Here is a 24,154-nt window from a genome sequence, read left to right as displayed (position 1 = left end):
TGGGGTTGCATGCTGGATAAGGTGGCCACATTACTAACCATCTCAGATTAGGAAGTATGCTGTTGATGTGTTGTATGTATTCATGCTTGTGCCGTGGGTCAAAGCATCAAAAGCTGGCTACTGAGTGCTTATTCATTGTTTACTCTACAGCAGCGGGTTGAAAATGTGATCTTTGCTGTCTCTTCTCATGTGTATTTATGGGAGGGATCCACTCTGTGGAAGAAAATGTCACAGTAACTCTGACAACGACCTTTCTGGATTTTAAGATATTTTAAACATGAAATCATGCACACACACAGATTCGCACACTGATGAAAGTTAAATGAAACATTTAGTCTGTGGGGAAGTCTCCACTGATTCTTGTTATTCATCCAGGAATTTGTTTTGAGTTTGTCTCCATTTGGGGCCAAAGAGCAATTGGTCCCGAGTGTGATGTTGTTGTTTTTTTATAGAAGACAACATGTGTCTATTACACAGCTGGAGTTTGTTACCAACAGGGTGATGAGTATGTTTTTAGGGTGACGTGCTGTTAACTTTCATGGTGTACTACTGACTGGAGTCAGTCATAATCATATATCCTACGAACGTTTATACAAACCCACATAGCATCGGTTATCAACTGTTAGCGATTTGAGACATTCAATATTTTCCATCTGGCGGCTAACAACATCTGCCCCAGCTGGTTAACTTCCTGTGTGGCCACTGAAGTGATATCCTGAACTAGAGTTGGGCGATCGCTTCTATTTTCATTTCGTTCAATCGTTGTTACTCGAGATTGCCAATAGGCGATCCGATTCCCAGGGGTTCATGGGAGTAGGAGGGGGTTGGGGGTAGAAAAAACACCTAGCGACCCGCGGTGGAAAAGTTGAAACAGAATCAACTTTTGGAGAAACGCAACCCGACATCACACTGCGGTGGCCAATCCGGCGATCAGACTGGTGACAATGCTCCACAGTCTGAAATATCACTGAAACCAGGCGCTACCCAGGCGGAGTTCATGGACTAAACTATGATAGCCTACTCTCCCAGTTGTGTCCTCGCTTGGTTTATTTCGTGCATCCAGCTTCGACATCTGTGTCTGAAAAATAGCGATACCAAGAAGCTTCCTTTGGTTTGTATTTATTTGAGAGAGAGAGAGAGAGAGAGAGAGAGAGACAGTGGTGGTCAAGCGACCTAAGGAGTGAATGAGGAGAGGAAATACTACCATGAGCTGTCATGCTAACCTGTAGACTCTCACCTGACTGTAATAATGTAACTCACTGTTGTTTAAATGGAAGCCATTTTCATTTTTTCCGTTTCCCTGACAGTATTTGGCTGCAGGCAAACACATTTTGCAGGTGTTACAACAATGTCTGCTCTTCTTTTACCTAAGAGGGGACATTTCTTGCACTTTTGCAGCTTCTCCAACTGACCGTTGCACTTGTCTTCATCCATTGTACCGATGGCATCGTCATCAATTATTAATGCTGGGCAGTAAATGTCTGAGAGACATCCCACTGAGAGACCAAACAGCCATGAACGGGGTTAGTGGCTGGACTGGTGAATGCTGCGAGTGGCAGCTGTGCCATTTAGAGAATGATTGTTGGGAAGCTTCTACTGTATATTGATATGAACTCTGTAAGTTAATGCATCAGTATAATAACATTTTAATGTCTGTAGTGGCACGGACATTTAATATTTGTCCACAGAGAGATGTATATGTAGATCAGCAATGACTGTAATGATGATAGTGATAATCATTTGGTCCTGTGCTGCTATCACTGTAATGCATTACTGCAATCACCCTTGGTTAACATTAAGAGGCTTCAGCCATTAAGACTTTGAGCAAGCAGTGCTCATCATATAGTCCTCAATTCAATGTGCCAGCCATTTCATTTTCCAGCTTTTTTTCTTGTTGTGGCTGCTTTTTCTTGTATGTTGTTTTCCCTTTTTGCAGCGGGGTCTCAAATGTGGGCCATTTGTATGAGTTATGCTAATTTGTTGGGGCAATGAATGCATTAATTTCATTAGCACATGGCCTCAAAGCAATAATTACCAGAGTAGGTGTGTCACAAGCAATCATGTTAAAATTTGCCAGTTAATTATTAAGATTTTGTTCCGAAGGACCTGGATTTGACATGAGTCGCCGAGGGAAAAAAAAAAGAGAGGAGAAAGTTAATGCATTCCAGTGGCCGAGGCTAGGTGCTTGTTGTTGAACACAGCGGGGGTGGCTGTGGCATTGTGGGCCTACTGGCACGATTGTTGCATGTTGACAGCTCACATTCTGGACTAATTACCGCAAATAGCAGAGGGCTAGCTGGTGCTCAGTCAATCCAGGAGGGTGTAATTATAAAGAAAAGGAGGTCCAGAGCCGCCTAATGGCCTCTGCTCCCTTTGATTGGAGTCCGGTGAAGAAGACATTGGTGGGGAGTTGTGAAGGAGGAAGAAATTCACAGCTCCCTTCCTTGGCCATGATTAGCCCTTGTCAGACACAGGAGGACAGACTGTGTGTCTAATGATGTCCTCTTAATAAAAAATAGTAATTCTCTGTACCAGGAGGGGTTCCTCACCTGATAACTGTTGGAGCCATATTGGTATAATAGAGAACTGTTTTAAAAAGACATGGGTTGCTGTTTATGTCCTGTGAGGGAATTTAATTTCACCAGTGTGGTGCTGCTTCACTTTTACAGTAGTAATTTACTGGTAATAAATTCAATTTCAATTGTTGTTGACAGGACACAAAGCTTTACAACAGTAATGTTGCAAGTCAGAAAATCAGTTTGATTAGTAAGCATGCAAACAATATATGGTAGCAAAAGGATATGACATGGTCTGCTAATGTGACTGTCTTAAATCAGTAGTGGTCTGTTTTTATGACTGTGTTTTTGGACAAAAGCGTCCGCCAAATGAATAAATGTAAATGTAAATTTGGATGATTTATTTTTATTTATTATTTCACATTTTTGAGACACTCTATTGCACACAGCAAAATAGTATTTATTACACTATATTTTGTATAGTGTTAGCATTTTACAGCAAGAGGGCCCAGTCTGTGATTTAAGTCTTGGTTTAAAAAATTAATGGTATTTGAAAGACATTGTAACTCAAATAAACTGGTTTTAAAAGGCAGCGGGCAATTAAAGTCGTAATGTAGAAATAAGTCCGGACAGAGCAACACTCTAACCCGAGAGCTTAGTTTATACACTACTGTTCATACAACTTCAAATGCTCTGACACAATTCTGCACTGAACTTTCCCCGCCCTGTGTCTCTCAAGTGTCTCCTTAAAGGTGCTAGCATTTACACTCCCATCCCGCTCTTTGAAAAAATGTTAATCATCACTTGATTTTATATGGAAAGCAGATTATCCTTTGATTTTGATGAATGCAGCAGCTGCCAGACTCTTCATTTGACTAAAAGCAGGACATTCTGCAGAGGCCTCTCGTATGTCACTAAGCCTCTGTCAGGACAGTACTGTGACAGGAGATGACACATGAAAGGAATTCCTCCTCATGGCTTTCTCAGGACAATGGAACATGGCCTAGAGGTAGTACGTGCGTGTGTGTGTGTTGCTTAGTAGTGAACCACTTTAGCACAACAATGGACACACATCAGCAGAAAAGTGTTTATTATTTTTTACAATATTTAATACATTTTTTAAAATCATTTTCTTAAAATAAACTAGAAGGATACTAATTTTTACTATCTTTCAAAAAAGGATATAACTGTTTTTGGCAGTGTTTGACTGACATTTGAAGGAATGGCTTGGAGACGCGCTGTCAACTTCTGTGGTGCGCTACTGCTACTGACTGGATAATGTCATACGGAGTCCTACTAACACTGATACAAGATGATTTCCCCCTTTTTCAATAAGCCCACATAGTGTTAGGTATCAACCATTAGCATTTTTAGCAGGCTGTCCCTTGACAATATTCAACATTTGAAAGGACCCATCACGCTGTTAAGTTTCACTTGTTTGTATTGTTTTTTCACTTGGAAAGTGGAAGCTAGCCAGCTAGGCTAACTAGTGTCCATTTGAAAAGTGGAAGCTAGCTTAGCTAGCCTACCTTGGTAACGCTAGTACTGGTTCCTTCTAGGGCTGGGCGGTATGGCCTAAAATTTATACCACGGTATAATTTGAAGCACGGACGTTAACGGTATATATCACGGTATACGTTTTTTAAAAATTTCAATATAAATGCTTCTGAAGGGGTAAAACACTGGAATGGCAACTACATGGCAGCTATTATTGTACTCGTAACTGTATTACTAGGAAATATTTCACATAATACAGTGGTATGCTTGGTCCTGTTGGCCTCCACCACTCCAGACCTTGCTTTGCTTTCTTGGGTGCCACCGTCTCTGCTGCTTCTTCTGCAGCTCCTCCTTCTGCAGCTTCTCTTGTCTGTTGTGAAGACAGTGACTGAATCTCTGCTGCAGCTTTGGTTGTGATGTATTTTTTCCTGTCATCCGCTATGTACGTTGCTTTGAAACGTGGTTCTCGGAGGGAAGCCATGTCTAGCAGGTCATCTGTTGCAGGGTCAGAGTATTTCTCATTTAAATACTGGAGGGTGGCCCTCTTCATGTCCTTTCTCAGGTCTGTGTCATCTTGAGCTGGAGTCAGAACAGTGTTATTGAAAAGATGGAGCACAGATTTGAGGTATGACACACTGACGTATTCTTCCCCAGACAGTGCATCTGTGAACTCAATCAGGGGGCTGAGTGTCTTGCTCACTGATTCCAAAACATCCATCTCTTGCCATGTTGGTGCCAGGTGTCGGGTTCTCTTATCAGCTTTTATTTTAACACCTGCTGAGTCCTCTCCCACACACTCAGTGTTGTATTTGTCCCACATTATAGAAAAGAACGTCTAGCTAGCGTTAGCTGTCACTCTTTCATGGATCAGATGTTGTAACGGTTAATGACCAGACTGTCAAAACTCAATGCAACAGGTAGTCCGTAACCTCAGCACTCCGTATGTTACATTGTGATGAGAATCATGACAGGGAGTAACGTAGGGAATGCTGAAATCACAGATGGGACTTAACAACATTAACCACCCAAACTATTTTTACTGCATGCCCGCACAGACATTGAACCAATCAAATTACCAGTACCTACATCGTCAGTCTGAACCGAAAAATAAAACAAATCTTCGTCTTTGTTCAAAAACAAGCACCATGGATATATATTCTGATTTCTTAGCATAAATGATTTTTCATTTCAGTTCAACTTTAAAACTGAACCTTGTTTTTCCTTGCTGCAAATAGTACTTCTCTCCAAAAATGTAAATGCAGCATCTGTATTTGGTGCAAATTCCACACAAAATTTTGGCTGAAACTTGTGTCACACGAGTCACAATGTCACCAGACAAAAAACACAAACTACAGTGTCTGGTTTGGTTGAATAAGGTTGAAAACAAGATTTAATTTACATCATAGCAGGGTCAGTCTGTAGCCATTATTCCAAGCAAAGACTTGGATTCTTGGTAATTTCACCCTTTTCATTTAACCTCCATGCCCTCTTTCTCTTTCCTGCCAGCCGTCCCCGAACACAATTCATTTGAGTTCCTGTTCGGGAGGGTCCTGAGGCTGATTCAATTAAGTTTTCTTTAATTGGCTTTCAGGCATCCAAACTGAAACTGAATTAATAACAGCTGCAGTTGGTCTCCGCACTGTTTGCAACCTTGGAAACATCCTAAAAAATGGAGGCTAAGTCGGTCCCATTTTCCATGTGTCTGTTTTGGTAGTACGATAATAGAGCTGTGAAGAAAACGTGGTCACAGTTACTGTGTGGTCCTTGATCTTTGTATGCAATTCATCTCTTTGTCAACACTCAAGACGTTTGGTACAAACTTTGTACCCACAAAAACACAGCAGAGGCCAAAGTAAGCTCTGCATAAGTACAGTATCTCTTACTATTCCTACTTTTGCTAAAATATGCATACGGTTTCAAAATCTATACTGTTCTCCAAACCCATCAAATTCATCAACTAGTGATGAAAGATTAAAACACTCTATGCATTCCTGTTAAGCCTTTACAGTATGTTCTTACTTATTTGTTCTTCACTGAAGCACATGTTATACAAAGCAAACATAAGCTTAAAAAAGATCAGTTTTTCTGTCTGACAAGTAGTTCTCTGTATGACTCACTCTGTGTCCAGAGAAAGAGAAATCATTTTCAGATACATTACTATTTAGGTAGCTAACAAAAGAAGAGTTGTGAAATGGCAGGAAATGATGGTTGCTAAAATCAAGGTTTGAAGTTCACATATCATTAACAGCCATGAAATCAACTTTTCCTCTTAACTATGCTTTCCCCCCAGAGTCTACCTTTGTCTTCAAATAGCTTCAAAGCAATCATTATGCTCAGACATAATGTACCATAATGACAGTAATTTCAGTATCAAATTTTCAAATGTTAGGCCTTAATTCATTGTGGTTAAGTAGCTTAGTTGTAATTCACATTTTCTACCCTTCTTAGCAGAGTGCTCAAGGAATGAGACGTCTAAAGCAGGACAGGAGCACTGCATGCAGGAACAATTGAAAGGCTGTATTCATTTAAATACTGTCTCAAATACATGAGGCCTGTGTAGCGTTTTGAGTTTACTAGCAGCGAAACAAAAAATAATTCTGTAGTCTTTTCATTTACTGTCATAGTGCTATATAATTATTTTTTTTACATTTACATCCTACTTCTTAATATATAGGTCAACACAAGATTCCATCTTTTTTATAACTGCACCGTCCAATCAAATGGAAATATTCTAGGTGTCTTGTGCATCATTTTATACACACTTCCCAAAATACATGTTTGGTATCTTTGAAAACTTTGGAATCTCTACTAGACTTTAAATGAAAGGCTGGCGATAGTCTATATTTTTGTTATTGTCCACAAATCCCATGAAAATACCAAAAGCAACATTGCATTAGTCCCTCTTTTAATACTTTCTGACTTCCCTACCCTGTCTGTGGCACTTGGCCCCAAACCTATTGGTTCCTACTGAAGACGTAAATCTTTAAAAACACAATCATATACCTTCCCTTTTAAAAAAGGGTAAACTATTTTCAAATACAGATGGGCACTGTAGTTTTTCATAAAAGTTACTCAAACAGAAGTAAATAGTGTATTTGTTAGGAACTATTTTCAGCTGCGTATTAACACACATTTGGTGCGCTACTAAGTATTTACAGCAGCAGGATGGTGTATGTGGGATTGAGTCAAAATAAACTACAGTGTGTGTGTTGGTGTGTTGGCATTGAAGGAACATGTCACTCACAGTGTGGCTCATTGATGTGTTTTTAATAGTTATTGGACAATAATAATTATAATAATTGTATTTATATACAGTGGCACCTTTTAAAACACACAGTTACAAAGTGCTTCACATATAGGAGAAAATGCACACATACACATGCAAATATACATACATAGATACAAATACAAGTATACATACATACATATATACATACACATACATATGCATGATACATAGACAGAAATTAAAGCATACAACAAAAATAAACAAAGCTAAAGGCAAACAGAGAGTATTTATAAAAACGGCTAACCTATAGAAATTCGTTTTCAGCAGCCGCTAAAAACAAACTACAGATTCAGCAGATATGACGGAATGGGGAAGGCTGTTCCAGAGTTTAGGAGCTATAACCGAAAAAACGTGGTCACCTCTGGATTTAAAATATGAATGGGGAACAGCTCGAATAGGGGCTCAGCAACTCTGCTATATATGCAGGGGCCAGGCCATGCAAGGCCTTGTATGTGATTAGTAAGATTTTGAAATCGATTCTGTCTTTTACTGGAAGCCAATGAATGGAGGCAAGAACTGGGGTGATGTGGGACCCACGACTAGTTTTTGTTAATAGTCTCGCTGCTGCATTTTTCATTAATTGAAGAAGGGCCAGAGAGGACTGAGTAATGCAAGTAAAGAGGGAGTTACTGTAGTCTAAACGAGAAAAGATTAGTGTGTGTACTAGAAGTTCCATGTTTTTGGCTGATAATATAGGTTGGATTTTTGCAATATTTCTCAACTGAAAGAAAGAAGACTGAATGAGCTTAGTAATATATTCAAAGTTCAAATGTTGGTCATAAAAGATACCAAGATTCTTGGAGGCGGTCTTGATTTTGTAAGTGAGGGGGCCAATATAGTGACTGACCTCCTTAGTAAAGTAATCAAGGACCTCACTTTTGTCAGAATTGAGATGGAGGAAATTATGAGACATCCAATTTGTAACAGAAACTAGGCAGTCATGAAGGGTAGTAAGGTTAATGAGGTTATTGGGTTTAACTGAGAAGTAAAGTTGTTTGTCATCGGCATAGCAATGATAGGATACACCACTGGACAACAATGGCACAGAAGAATGGAATCAATTCCTTTATGTTGTTTGTTGACAATAAGGAGATAAAAAATAATAATAAGTCTTATCCTATAACATAAATTACTATGGGTTTGTACAATGTTTGGTGTACAGCCATAGTTTGTAATGACACCGTTTAAGGACACAGTTTGTAATGACTGACCAACTGGCAGGGTTAAGAGGATAACCATTTTCGATTGAATTTTTTTTTATTAAACTTTTTTATTCCTTTTTCAGTATTTGAACATGCATTACAAATTTACAAACAATATACAGATTTAAACAAAAAAAGAACATTCACATTCCTCTTGACAGTGTGAAACACAGGCTATTATACAACAATATTACACCTCATGTTCACTCACTGACCATAAACGATTATGTGATGCACAAAGAACAGGGATGGGACACATGAATATCAGTTGTCATGGTGATCATCTCTATCTATCACTTCCAAATAGGGACCCCAGATATTCCTGAAAACATTATTAACTGTGGATAAGCTGCTCAAAAGAAGCTATCCTAGCCAGCTCATCTCTCCATTCTTTGAAACTGGCTTTCTCTTTTGACTTCCAGTGCCTCAGCACTATCCTGCTTCCCGTTATGAGGGCTAGTTTCACCCAAGAACTGACTTGTGAGGACAGGTTAGCCTCCATTGGTAAGATACCCAAAATGCAGAATGCTGGACCCTTAACGAACTTTGTTTCCAGTATGTTGTTAATGCATTTGACAATTGCTGACTAGAAGTCATGTACCATTTCACATTCATATAGCATATGGGCCAACGTGCCCCTGTCTTTGTTGCATCTCCAACAACTATCATCCTCCCCAAGCCCCAGCCTTGACATTTTTGGTGGAGTCCAGTAATTCCTATTCATTATTCTAAATGAAATTAGGTATGACTGTATGTCTTGGGCTATGGACTACCATGACTGTACTGCTTTCCTCCAGGCTTGAGTATATGTTCTGAGACCTTTTTCCCATGTGAGTTTAACACCCTCTAGGTTGGGGATTGATGTTTACTAAGCTTGTTATAAAACCTGAATGGCCCCCCTCTAAGTTTCCAATTTGATCACCGTAACTCCTGAATGCAAGTAAAAGGGACAAGCTTTTTCTTTCCATCTGCTGTTGTTATACAACTCCTTATTTGAATAAACTTCCAAATGTCCTTCCTGGATATATTATATTTAGACACCAGCTGTTCAAAGGAGAGTAAATGTTTCCCATCAAACAGGTCTTCCACTAACATTATTCCTGTTCTCACCCAATTTTCCCACATGATAGATTTTTGATTTATTTTCAGTGACTTATTATACCATATTGCGACCCTTTGGTATAACAGGGATTCATGTTACAGATCTGATGAGCTCTTCTCCAGCTGTCTCTAGCAAATGCCATCACAGGGTTTCTATAAGGTATATCCCCTCCTCCTTCCCAGCACCAAGATCTTGAATCGCTTCTTGGACCTGTCCTAGGGTAATGCATCCCCCCCAGGTCCTCTCCAACTGATTCAGATAACACTGGCAAACTAGTCATAGACAAAAAAAAAATAATATATATATATATATATATATATATGTGTGTGTATAATATATTATCTATTACAATCTCCCCTCATTCATTCTGTATCACCGGGATCAAGGTTTGGGCCTGTTGTTGTTTCACCCTCTGAGTCAGTAATCTTCCTTCCTGTTCATAGTATTTTTGTCTGCATCTTAACAACGAAAACTCTGCCCTTCTCTGCATGACTGTATTTAACTTTTAGTATTTAAATTTAAACTTCGGCCTGCTTAGATTAGCAAATACAGTCTGCATATTTATTTTCAAGGTCTTTTATTTCAATTTCCAATTTAGAGAGTTGATCAGATGCCTGTTGTTTTTTTATAAGAGGATAAGAGGAATGCTGTATTAGTCTACCCCTTAGATATGCCTTAAAAGCATCCCAGGCCACCCCTGGATTATTCACTGTCCCTTCATTAATTTCCCAATATTCTAATTGTTGTCTAGTTGTTGTCTAATACATCCACATGAATGTTCATTCTGGAGCTGTGATGTATTAAATCTCCAGTGAGTAGAGCACTTTTCATTCTCAGTCTTAAATCGCAGTATCAAATCTACAGGTCCTTGGTCAGTGATCACAATATTACCTATACTGCAGAAGTCTGTTCCACTATTGGCACAAGCTGCTTTGATATCAAAAAGTAATTAGTTCTAGAGTATGATGCATGGGGATTGGAGAAGAAGGTATATTCCCTCTCCTGACGATGCAAAAGCCTCCACACATCCACCAGACCAAGTTCTTCTGAAACTGAATCAATAGCTATCTGGGACTTGGACCTAGATCTACCTGCATCCCCTGATCTATCTAATATGTTGTGTATTACTTGGTTAAAGTCACCTCCAATTATTATATCAGTATTACCCATATTCTGTATAGTTGTATTTACGTCATAGAAAAACTCGGGAGAGTCTGTGTTGGGGGCATATATATTTGCCCCCACACCTTTTAATGTCAACCCCAGCGTTCTATGGCAGTCTACACCCAAAGTATGAAAATAAAATAAGTCAGTGCAGCACCTCAAAGTTACCTTACCAACCCCAAACAGCTCACAATTATGTAACAAGGCACTGCAATTTCTTAGAACAAATAAAGAGATCAACCGTTGATGTTCAGCCATCAGTAGTAGTGTTATAAACCAGTAGTGCGGTACTTTCTATCACAGAATCACCCAGATAACATCAGGCAATTTCTATCTCGCAACCAATAATCTATATGCAAAATTTGAATGAATTATGTTGTGTTGAAATTATAATACCTTATGTTATCAGATAGTCTTGTAGAAGAAATACTGTCCCTTCTAATGACTATAAAAATTTTTATGAAAAGTTGGTCGAACTTAAGGGTATGTGTCCTTCATGTAGAGGGATCACAACTTCTCACCCATGGCTTTAATATCTGGTAACTTGAAATCTCAGTCCCTAGGGAGCTCCGTTATCCTCTATCGCACCCTAGTGATTCTCTGTAAGTGCAGCTGTCAACGCAGTGTGGAGATGAAAGCCTGTGCCTACGCAGGGGTCGTGAAGAAATGACTCTTGTTATTCGCTGAGCTCTTCTGTGTGTCTAGATACAGCATGGCATATGAGACGTCCTTCATTTGTCACCCATTTCCACAGTTGTGCCACGACTTTTCACGACTTGAGTTACCATTTCCTCCCTGGTGTTGCATCCATCTTCCAGCGAGGAGATGCGGGTGTCAGCCTTGGTAATTCTACCCCCGAGCTGCTGAACCAGTCTGAAGACAATCAAAGCCCCTTTTCATTCCACCTATATCAGTCGCAATTCCCTGCAGCATGGTCTTGATACTAGCTAGGACCGTGGCTGTATCAAACTGAGTCTCCCCAGTCACCGCTAGCACTTTTTCGTCCTTCTTTTCCCCCCGCGTGGATTGTCTTGTCTCTTCACCTGACATATTCTCAAGTTGTTCCTATATTGCAAGATGTTCCAATATTAGGCTTGCAATCGGTATTCATAAATGCACTATGCTATTTTTAGAGGGGTATATTGTGTTCTTCACTACGCAGCCATTCTGGACGTCGTCCCATGTGACTACCTTTGATTAAATTTTACTCATGTAAATATGATTTTAAATATGATTTGAAATTTTTAGTATTAGTAGTAATGATTGATAATATAATCATTATGATGTAGATTTTTGTTAAAATTATCTTACGTCTTTTAGTAAGATATAGGCAGTGTTGGGTGTAACGTGTTACTTTTGTAATGCGTAACGAAGTAATATAATGCGTTATTAATAGGATTTCAGTAATATTATTTCATTTACTATGTCAAGTAACACATTACCAAGGATGCCGGATTAATTTCTGAAGGGGTGCCAAAAAGTGTAAGAAACAGTAGCAAAATGCAGCTGGTGTCAAGAAATGTAACAGCCACCTCACTAATGGAGCCACGACGGCTTTTTGTTGCATCGAACACGCAAAGTTCAACTAGATTGAACTTTGGGCACAGAGTGCTCTGAACCCTGCGGCAAGCGCAGCACAAATCGCGATGTGTCTGAAAGGGCCTTTACAAACCGGAGCAGAAAGAGAGAGAGCAGAACACTCTGCTCCGCTAAATATATTTATTCAGTGCCTTTTTATTGGGCAACCTCAACCTAAATAACCTAAATAAAGGCTTCAGGGAAATAAAGTGCTGTAATATAGGGGCATTTGCAGGATACCGCTATGAAGCAACATTACCCTCTTCCATATTATAATGCCTAGTTGTACCTCTGCAGTTATTTTGGTGAAAGTAACGCAAAACTAGTGTAATGCATTACTCTACACAGACAGTAATATTGTAAAGTAACTTCAAATTAAAGTAATATGTAATATATTCCTTTTTGAAAGTAACTTGCCCAACACTGGATATAGGACAAAAGATATGACACAGTATGGTGGTGGCCTCATTATAATGATTTGTTGGCATTAAAAAACTGCACATAAAACCTCTTGATAACTACCAGGGGTTGATATTTAGGCACTAGGCCCAAAGCCTATATGATGTTGGACTTAACTACATAGAGCAGTTGTCTTAGCAACTAAAGTCATTAAAACAATTTAAGAAAGAAAACAAACTGCATTTAATGACAACTATTTCAGTTTCATGTTTTTGCTGCTTTTGACTAATCAACATCTTCCTCATAGCAGACCTAGCTCGTGTGGATCAGTATTTTCATTATAAAGCCCCTCACAGCCATTTTGCACAGAATCTTTCGGTCCCAAACTGAGCTGTAAATTTTGAGAGAATCTGACACCCCTGCCCGAGGGTTACAGCAGAATGCTAACGAGGCCACAGCGACATTTCCATCACCATACAGTCAGTCGCACCATACATCAGCTCTGCGCTGAACATCTCCCAGCGACGCATGAAGTCAGTGACAATTTCAGACGTAACACTTTATTAGTATCCCTCCCATATCCACGGTGTAATGAATGAGGCCATTTAAACAGGATTTACGATATCTTTAAAACTTGATTGCTTAGAATTTGAGAATTATTCATAAGACTAAAGCATCATTTGTCATACAGCGCGTGCTGTTTCGGTGTGAACAAATGGTTTTGTTGTAGTTTTTCAAATGAACTCCTTTTCATCCACTCTTCAAATGAGCCATTTGTATGCGTATATGTCCACACAACGGATTTAATTAAAGGGAATGAGGCTCAGGTGACAACTCACAATCAAGTTTTCTTCATACTGCATTGTGCCACTACTGAGCTAAAGTAACACATATGGATGCAATTGATTAAGAATACATACACATATTACATTACACTGCAACTTCTGCTGAAACAGAGTACAGTGTTCATACACAGCAATGACTGTGATTCTGAGGTGTTATGGGATATATAATACATGTCAGATTTTAGTTTGCTTAAAGGCAACCTCGGTTGAAACAATACACTTAAGGAATTATATTATCTCCCCTTGAGTTACATTTCCTTATTTCCACAATGAGAGAAGAACAGGCTTCCTCGCCTTGTTACAAAGATTATTGTGCTCACTTCCTGAGGCAGTGTGACCATGCTTTGTGTGCGATGCCCATATCATCTCTCAATTACACAAGGATCCTGAGGCAGAGGGTGGGGACCCAAGTGAAGGACCAGTTACGTCCACACACACACACACACACACACTCACACACGCACATGCTGGTATAGCTTGGAGGCATGGCTTACTATAGCCACAGCCAAGAATGAGGCCTCTCAGGATAGATTTACACACAAATAAAACTAGTCTTATCTTGGCCCACATGTGAACGAGAACTGATTACACGGTCTAAATTTCAATGCTCAGATTAAATGGAGTCAGTTTCCTGTGGCCTATTTAAACCAATTCCAAACTACAAACACAATGAAACCAAATCCGATATTACTGCTCTAAGACCTCAAATAAGTTCATTTGTCCACTCATGAAATGTTTAGCAACAGTTTTGGAGGCTGAAGTTTTTTTTTCAATGTTTTAACATTGGTGCAGTAGTGAGTAATATTACACTTGTGTAACTGCAATCCAATAATGTGTTTTTGATGACTTGTTATTCACTAAAATAATGTCTGCAATGGAAATATAATGTATCTAGACAAGGTACTATGTCTCCTTAGACACATTTCCCAACTCTTTTTTGCTTTACCACAATAATTACCGTTGTTGCAGACCATATTATTATTTTGTCACTTTCCTTACATCAATATTGTTACATCATTATCCCGCACACACAGACTTGAAGCATTTACAATGTGTATGCATTTAACTGGCACTTTTTTCCAGAGTGACTTATGATGAGAGCAACATAAGACTCTTATGTTGCCCTCTCTTAGTTAAGTTCTTTGTTATTAAAAGCAGGTACCGGATTAGAAAGACAATGAACTGACTCATTCATGTGTGTTTCACAGCAATATTTACCTAAAGTTTGCTAACGTCAGTAGGTGATTTGAGTGGGGGCGAGGGGGGAGGCCTTCCCCTTGTTAGCAAAATGACCAAACCCCTTGTTAACCTGCTCAAAAGATGCTCTGTCTCGTAGTGGCGCTTCACATTGCCTTTTTTAATAATCGCCACGATCTCGTAACATATGAGAATACTGGTTTTGAACTGCCTGTGGGAAGATCGAACATGTAAAAGTCTCTGCATTCTAGATTAAAAGCTCTGTTTCCGCTGTCTACTTTTCTCTTTTTAGAGGACGCCATGTGAAATTATTTCTCCGACTCGTCTGTGTCCCTCACTGACTCAAGTCGCAATGCCTATGCACTGATTTGATTGGCTGAGCAGCATCACGTGAGATAATTTACAACGCATGAAATTGGTCTGTTAGTTTCCTGGGCCGCTAGTCCGGTGCCGTAAAGGCTAGAAAAGCTGCGGCGGTTAAAATAGAAACGCTCTGTCAAAATTTTTAGAATTCTCAATAATTTATTGACATTCTCTACCGCAGACAAGGGGGAAAGAGAAAGTGCAGCAACAGCATGACAGAGGTCGGATCAGAAATTAACAGAGCTTGGTGCAAAAGTGCCCTTGAACGCTCATAAACTTCCCATTGGGGCCATCCCCCCGGTTAAAAATCAACAAATCGCCTACTGGCTAACATTAGCTACTATAAGCCACCATAAGCTACTGGTCATACCAGGCCAAGTAAAGCAGCAAAACCCTTCAGTGTAATAAACTGAGCAGGGGTGCATTTGATTGCTTATGAATTCAGCTTTTCAGTTGTAATAGGAAGAATGTGTTATTTTTTCTTTTAAATGTTACAAAGTCTCACTTGAAGGGATCAGATCTCCTGAAAGATCATGTTTTAAATATGCCTACTCTAAATATTAAAGCATTTGCATAAGCACTCATCATGTTGCGCGCTGCTTTGTTTGGAATGAAGATTTAGAATTAAGGCAAGCTGAGGCAGAAGCTTGTGACTGGATGCAGACTGGGTGTTGTAGTTTTTTTTTAAGGGAAAGCACATCGAGGGCAACATTATAATACCACTGGCATAATATTGCAGCTACAGTCTTGTTAGTTTACATTCGTTTTTATTGTGTATCTCTACAATGGAGATTTCAATATATTTTGAAGGCCCTAGTCATTGGTTCAACTACGAACAACTCACCCACCAGTCACCTAAGGTCATTCTGATAGTTAGTATATTAAGGAAACAACCATCAGAGATTGAGAGTATGTACATTGCTTATTAGCTATCTTAACAATTGGGTCTAATTAATTTAGTTGTAAATCACAAAAGTTGACTCTATAAAATTTTTATTGGCTTTTATTTTATTTTTATGTTTAAAATAAAAGCCATGTTGATTTAATTAACTGAATTGTGAGGAGTTATTCAAAAACAAAAGCTCTTTATTATCCATTAAGTCTTTTCCAACTGTGTGTGTGTGTGTGTGTGTGTGTGTGTGTGTGTGTGTGTGTGTGTGTGTGAAAGGGACACATGAATGCCCGCACATGCGTGGGTGTGTTTTTAAAATCCCATAGAGTCCTATTGCAATGCCTCATCGAAGCTCTTGATTAGTTGCGGTTTTATGTTTGGATGGTCCATTTAATTAGGTTATGTACGAGATAAAGGCCAGCCAAAAGTAATCACAAGGATTATTTACTCTTGTTAATTGAGGTTCCATCTTTACACCACAACTAAAGGTTAATGTTCTCTTGGTATATGATTTACTGTCCACACTCCAGAGGCTGGCTCACACCACACACAGTGGAGGAGGGGAAGGAGGGTCCACAGGTATGGCGGGGAAATGGAAAATGAGTTGTAGCGTAATATTGACAGTAGTTGAACTTTGGATATTTAACTGCCCCGCTCTAAGCCTTCTGAGATACTGTACAACCTTCATTTTAATAATCTTACTTTGGCTCAGGTGTGATGCTCAAGTTTCCTGGAGCTTTAGGTGGGCGCAGCCCATCACCACTCCTAATCTCTCCTTTAACTAACCACAGATAATTCTCCATGCTCATGTAAATCATAGAGCGAGCTTTAAAGTGAATTGAAAGGTAGATTTGAAGTGACATTGTGTGATTAATTCTGCCGTTCTCTAAATGACCCTTCGTTCTGTCTTCATAGGAAAGCTGTTCTAATAGTCTTTCCAATAGTGATTAAAATTACAAAAATCTGAACCGGTAGGTTAATAAAAATGGTAATTTAACTAGTATCTGATTTAATTGACTCTGAAGAAGTACTTAAACGTGTTTGCACTCTGGAAAATCTACATGGCTCAGCGGCAAAGAAATTGGAATATCCAGCTGTCAAGATAATAAATTTGACTATTTCATCACTGTAATCTTCATACAATCTCCCTTTGTGCTGGTCTCTACCACTCGCCGCTAATGTAATAAATCACTTCCATGTTTGGAATTGTTTCATGTGTTTTAGAGTAATTGTAATATACTCAAAAGACCCCACATGTGGTGATCAGCCGGAGTTCTTAACCTTTTGTAGATTCAAGATTTGGAAAGTTTAACTCAACTTTCCACCTACATCAAACTTCTGCCGTGTTACCATAAGAATGGCACTTGCTCCAGGGAGGGGTGGAACGTACGGAAGATTTTTACAGTTAGACATGGTGGTTCATTTTAACTCCCCTCATTTTAACGTGAGTGTAACTCAGAGCTACTATCTGTATCTGTTTATGTCACAAATATCTGTATTTTTATTCACAGTATACTGGAAGTGGCCATGGCTTACACTGGAAGTTGTGAAAAAATGTCTGCTTCATTTTCTGCATTTTTTTTTACTACCATCTATAATCATCATACATTGATATATAAAATAGCATAACATTGTAACCATGCACCTGAATTAAGCACTAGTAAAACATGATTCGTATTTTAACCCCAACTTCCCAAAAAAAAGAAAAAGAAAAAACCAAACTGAGTCTAAATAAAAGCTGTGCAACTGTTGGGGTTCAGGTGGAAATACGAGAGAAGGTTTTAACAGCAGGAAAATACAAGTCAGAATTGCATTGGGCTGATTGCACGACTTTTCGTTCAAGGTTGTGCAAATAAAGAGAGGAGGTCCAGATGAAAATAAAGTTGGTTTGAAGTGTTTATGAAAAATCTCTTAGCTTTTTGGCATTCGCTTTTGAGACAGTCCCTAACTTCAGCTCATCACTTTTCATCTACTGTCAAGATTAATACTGCCGCAATTTGAATCTTTTTTGTATCTGTTCAGAGCACATTATCTGTTCTTATCCAAATGATGTATTTGTATTTGTTTACATTCCTAGTGTTTATTAATGTTTGTAAAATTTGATCAGAGGAAGCACTGAAGAAGCCTTAATGGTTAATCATTTTTATATTGCAGATATTATATGGTAGTGACATAACCACTGCTCATATTTATAAAATGTATTTAATTTTAATTTTAATTTTCCAAAGCTCATCCCCACTATTGCTAAGAAATGTCTTTATTAATATTATTAATGTTAATAAATCATAGATCGTTCAAGTATGTTTATACAACATAAATAAGTCTTAATTTGTGAATGTAAGACATCAGGTAATCATTATAATACACATAGTTCTCTATTAGATGCACATTCATGCTCAGCAAAAGGTAACACCCTGGATTATATAAACTACAATAACCAATCACGAGACAATCATCAAGTTAATGTTTTATAATTATTTATTAGTAGCTAAAGCATACATAGTGCGTAGTCTAATGAGCTATCTGGGTAACGTGGCAGAGTCATCCTCAGAACAGGCCTTTTTACACGAGTCCATGTTCCAGTTTTGTGGAGCTTCTACATTTTACTCAGCAAGGTTATCCAGATAACCCCAGTATTAAGTGTACAGTACACAGTGATGAGCAGCAGAAACTGTTGTATAAATAATAAATGTCTAACACACACTCCTGGAAAGTAATTCAGTGGATGGATAAATGGACGAATAGATACACATGATTTTGAATTGTACAAACATATGACTATTTAAATAAATTAGCATTAAACTAGCTTACTACAGTTTTACAGTGCATGATAACAATGTATTAAGTGATTGCACATGTACAAAACCTTTGCTAATAAAGAATAACACACACACACAAGTTGTGCTAATATCTGATATGGGTTTAAAGTATTTTTTTAAAAGTGAGTTACACAGCATTTATTAACTGGTTGTACACAAGTACAACAGGTTTAAAACTATGGATGTTTAAAACTACTGAAGATATGATTACAACTATGTTATACTGTGTTAGCATTCATTAACTGGTCGTAAACCAGTTATGAATGCTTTATGGGAGGAGTTGTTAATAAATACCTTAATAAACACAAAATGTTCTTATATATGTTTACAACTTAGAGCGTTGTCGCTTGTTCCATTATTAATTATTAATACATTGCTTATAAAAGCTGAATAGGGGGGCTAAAACAAAGTGTTACCAATATGGTTTGGTATCAAAAAGTGTGTGAGGCCTATGATTGTGGATCCCTACAAGGCTTGCCAACCAGATGATTCCTTCAGGGGTATAATTTCTTGTTCTTTTTTTTTTTTTTCATTTCTTATTTATATGATGCCAAAAATATGCTCCCAGGGCTATCATTTTTCTGTGACTATTTGCAAAACCGGAGAGCTTTATCTTCTTGACCCATCACACAAAGACAATGAGCTGCAGAATAGTGGCGTCCAACTGGGAGGACTGAGGGCGGGCGCACCCACCCATCCTCAGGCCTCCTTCTAAAGACAGAATCATGTTACAGGTGAGAGACCCATTACACTTGTCTGTATCAGCTCTCACTGCCTTTCTAAAAAGCCAGTGCATGTGTGTTGGTTGCAGGGATTACTGTATGTCAGTGTTATATCTCTGGCTTGTTTTGACCAGCTTGGGCTTCAGGTTTCTGACAGTACACAGCATTAGATATCTGCAATGGCAGTCACAGGACAAAGCAGCTTGTCCCTGTCTCCAACATATACCAGCACAATATCAGCCTTTGCATTGAGACTTAGTTATAAAATGATGTTGCAGAACTCCCCACTTTTTGGGAGCACTTTGCCCCGGGGCTAGGGCTAATGGTTTACTCACACCACGACAGGCCCTCGGGCTCCAGGTAGTCTCACATTGTCGAGCTGCTCTCATTAACTCCTATAAGTCCTGGAGAGATAAGCGTCAGACAGTCACATACTGGAGGCCTTACAAGTGGAAGTGCAATAGCCTGAACAACACGTTTACAGGCAAAAGTACACAGTCAAATTATAGGTTGTTTTTTTTTAGGTTGGAGAAAAACTTTTTACGCATAAATTGCTATTCAAACAGACGTGTTTGTGTCTTGTATAATATACAGTTGTTGATCATTAATCACTTTTGTGCTATAAAGCTATGTTCCACATTAGTAGTGGAAAAAGCAGTCACATCCTTTGCTTGAGTAAACGCAGTGCAAAAATACATAGTATGAGCTAAATATACATAAATGATAAAAAAATTCAGAATGGCTTCTTCTGAAGTGCTATATTATTCTAAATATTATGTTAATTAGTTTGTATTATTGATGCATAATAGTTGGTGGATATAAGGTGAATATAATTTTAACAGCTGTATAATGTTGTGTAGTTTAATCTGTGATAACGCATCATATTTTATAAACTGATCATGTTTTATATGTAAAATCTTTTCAAAGTAACTACAGACGATACGATAAATGTAGTAGAGGAAAAGGTACATTTTTTCCTCTGAATTGTACAAAAGTACAAAGTCGCAAAAAAAATGGAAATACTCGAGTAAAGTACAAGTACATCAAAATTATACTCAAGTACATTACTTAATCAAACATACTTAATTGCTTTGTATCACTGCACGTTAGTTGTGTTTCCATTAAATTACTGTGCAAGTTTTAAGTGAATTTCTGAAATTTCTACCTTTTTATGTGACAAATATTGAAGAGGACATGACAAGATGACACGATAAACTGTCATTGTGGTTACAATGCTTAATTAGCTTAATTCTGACATTCCTAACATTTTCCCATTTTTATCACTCATATTATCCATATCACAGGGCAGAAACACACATTTGAGGAATTTTCACATGTATGACAGCCTTAATGAAGTTTGGTGCATGTTGCTGACAAATTGTATGTTTCACTTGAACTCAGTCACAGAAGCTTACTGAAAAGACTAAATGTATACTTGTCGGCTAAAAAGTGACACCAGCTTTTTGTACATACAGATCTTTTGTTTCAACAGTCATTTTGCAGTGGTATCATGAAAGGTCCATACATTGGACCTGTAAACGGCCTGGGGACTCTCACAGTCACCTGTTCCACCTTTTCTCCTTTAATCTTGATTAAATATGCCGGTCTCTTTGTTTGACACTGTTTGAGCTGCTGGACCGTCGCTCAGTAAGATATGCACCCAAGCCTATAGAACTGTAGAGTAAATTATAGACTGCTAAGCCAACATGTTTTAATAAGACATGGTCTCAGATACAGGCAGTCACTTTGTTAATCTACTCATCCATTTATTCACCTTAGAGCTGACTCACATCATATACATTAATAAATTAAAATTGTTCCTGGTTTCCTTTATATGAAAAATGTTGATCTGGCTGCCACATTAAAATCTTCCGTTTTGACAAGTGCAAAAGAAAGAAGTCTGTAATACATTTATTTATATCATATGTATACTTATATTTTGGTTAGTGTATTGACTGTTAAAGGACTTTTCCTTTGCGCTGTTTATTAGACTTAAAGGTCCTGAAAACCTTTTTTCCCCCTGTCAGCTTCTCACTATGAGTGTGTTCCTATATGAACACATCATTTTTTAAAGTTCAAACAGTTTTGGTTATTTAAAATAAGAGATTTTTGTATGTATGTTTTTGTCTGTGGGCGGTCCTCAGCTGGAAAGGTGATGTCACGTACTTCTGTGCACCAATCAGGATTTAGCTACATTTGGATCGGAGTGATGACTGTTGAGGGTTTGTTTGCTTATGCTGCTAGCACTGACAGTCAAATCTGATCAAACCACAACCACACATTCCTTAAGACACAGATTAGCTGATTTACTGACTATCAAATTCTTAATAAATAATGCCTAAGGTTGTGGGTTTTTTTGTTTGTTTGTTGTTGTTGTACATCAAGTGACAGCATAGAACAAAAGAAAATAGCAGACCAGAGAGGTGAAGTGAACGTTACTCGAGTTGAAAGTTACTCTATGAAAAATTTTTATAATGTAGGTGTTGAATAAGAATGAAAACAATTATTTTGTGGCCATAATGCAACTGCTTGAATAAAGCACTAAACACCCATCCCTCTATAAGACATCTGGGTGTAAGGTACTACACAGCTGTTTAGCTGCACTGGAATTTCACCACAGTAAACCCTCCCACCACTGCTGACCAGTCTCCAAGGTTTTTCTTAAATCTTAAAATTGTGTAACTGTACAACACATTTTTCTCTCTTCTTTTCTTCCTTTTGCTCTGTACTTGTGCTTGTTGAGGTTGAAAAAGATTAGGGGAAAATAGTGCATCATAAACTGGCTGCAGGCCTCGGGGCAACAGTGTCTGCTCTAAAGCTGGATAATCTCATATCAGTGTGGCGTGTTCATTTAGCTTAAAAGATAGGACCGTTTTAGAAGCACCTCCTTAGGTTATTATGAAGCTTTTCATACTCAAGATGATAACTCAGTCTGGCACCTGTGTAATTTACTAATGACACATGATTTTAGCCTGCACTGACTGTGAGCCGGGGAGGAATTACAGTGCATTGCAGAGCCTCTGCAGATATGCCAGCCACTGACATTGAGGCAGAACCTGGTTGTGTTGTGTTTTAACTTCTTTAATTAGGTGTGTTTACTCTGTATTTTATTTGCAGAGATCACAGGAGAGCCTGGGGAAAGGTAGATTTAATTAAGGGACACTGATGAAAGCACACAGCTCACACAATCTCCAAAGTGTTTCCTCTGATATTGCTGCAAAATATCCCGATGACAGGTGGTGCTGGGGAGGAGCTGACACGGCTGCAAAATAGAACGATTTGGATTCATTCTCACCATGTGTAGGTGGGAAAGTGTTATAGGTCTTCTGTTATATATCACTGAACTCAATTTAACAGCTACAAAAAACCCGATTTAAATACACAATTTAACTTATGCAGGAGAGTGGGATTTTATGAGTGGAAACACCAAAAAAAAGATGTGATTGCACATAAAGGAATTCTGATGGTCGGTGAGATAGTGGAAATGTACGAGCAGCTTTGCAATTAGCAAGTGCAGGCCTGCCACATTGTCAAATGCCCTCACGCTCTGTCTCTGCGATAATTGTCACAGCCCCTCTCTTTTATTACAATCTGTCATAGAGTCAACCATATTCATTATGAATTCTTATCTGCTTGTGCTTTAACATTTGCCAGATGGCACGTTGGTATCAAACGCTAATAATGATGTAGTAAGGAAATTAAGACTTTATCAAAAGCTACTTAATGCCGGAAAAAAGGAAAATCAAAATACACTGATGCATCAGTTGATCCTTGATGATCCCATCTGTGAAAGTGTAAAAGGTGTATCATCCTATCTTATAGCTACAGAATATGCAAATTGGAGAGCAAAGCTGAAATTAGATTGGGTTTAGCTTAACTAATCTCCTTTGGTCACAATTTAAGTTTGATGTAGAAAGAAATCCCATTTTATACACACAGATCTAATCTGGTTTTCTAACCTCCAGTACAGAATTCACTGGCAGGAAATTTAAGATGTAAGGACATGGACAGTTACACAAAATACAAGGAGCTCTCAGACATTTTATACACCTGCCAATTCCCAACAAAGGGATTTACCTTTGCCACAGGCAGCAGATTCACCCGTCTAATTAATACATGCACAGAATATCTAAATCTCTTCATAATAGAGCAAAAACAGAAAAGGCTGTGTGTTGGTCAACACATGGAACAATGTGATTAATGGCTGAAGAAAGAGAAAATGGATTTAATTTGACTAATCACATTTTGATTCAATTCTTGATGTATAGTTTTGATCTTGTCTTTAAATAACATAACCAAAAACAGCATGCGTGCATCAGATTTTTGCATTTTGTTCTCAGGATTGTACATCATTTCATTCAATAAACAGTTATTAAAGAGGGAGGAAAAAGCTTTCACTTGCTAACTGACAGACAAATCTGCTCTGTCGCTAATGGGACACATGTTCACACACTTTATTCGAAAGATGTATTTGTACCATTGATTCCTGTCTTATAATCATGTTTCAACCAAGCCTTATTTCCATCAGTACAACAACAGAGTCATGTAATCCTCAGAAATACTGTTTAA

The 24,154-nt window shown here is 38.3% G+C and overlaps 1 protein-coding gene across 12 annotated transcripts in view; it reads left to right on the top strand.

The window, feature by feature from the left end:
• The window catches only part of LOC122877270, a 146,375-nt gene that overhangs the window by 78,137 nt on the left and 44,084 nt on the right, over nt 1-24,154 (top strand). The window lies entirely within an intron of this gene.

The sequence above is a fragment of the Siniperca chuatsi genome, linkage group LG6 (genome assembly GCF_020085105.1).
Source record: "Siniperca chuatsi isolate FFG_IHB_CAS linkage group LG6, ASM2008510v1, whole genome shotgun sequence".
In the NCBI taxonomy this organism is placed as follows: Eukaryota; Metazoa; Chordata; class Actinopteri; order Centrarchiformes; family Sinipercidae; genus Siniperca; species Siniperca chuatsi.
This window is presented reverse-complemented; position numbering and strand designations above follow the sequence as displayed.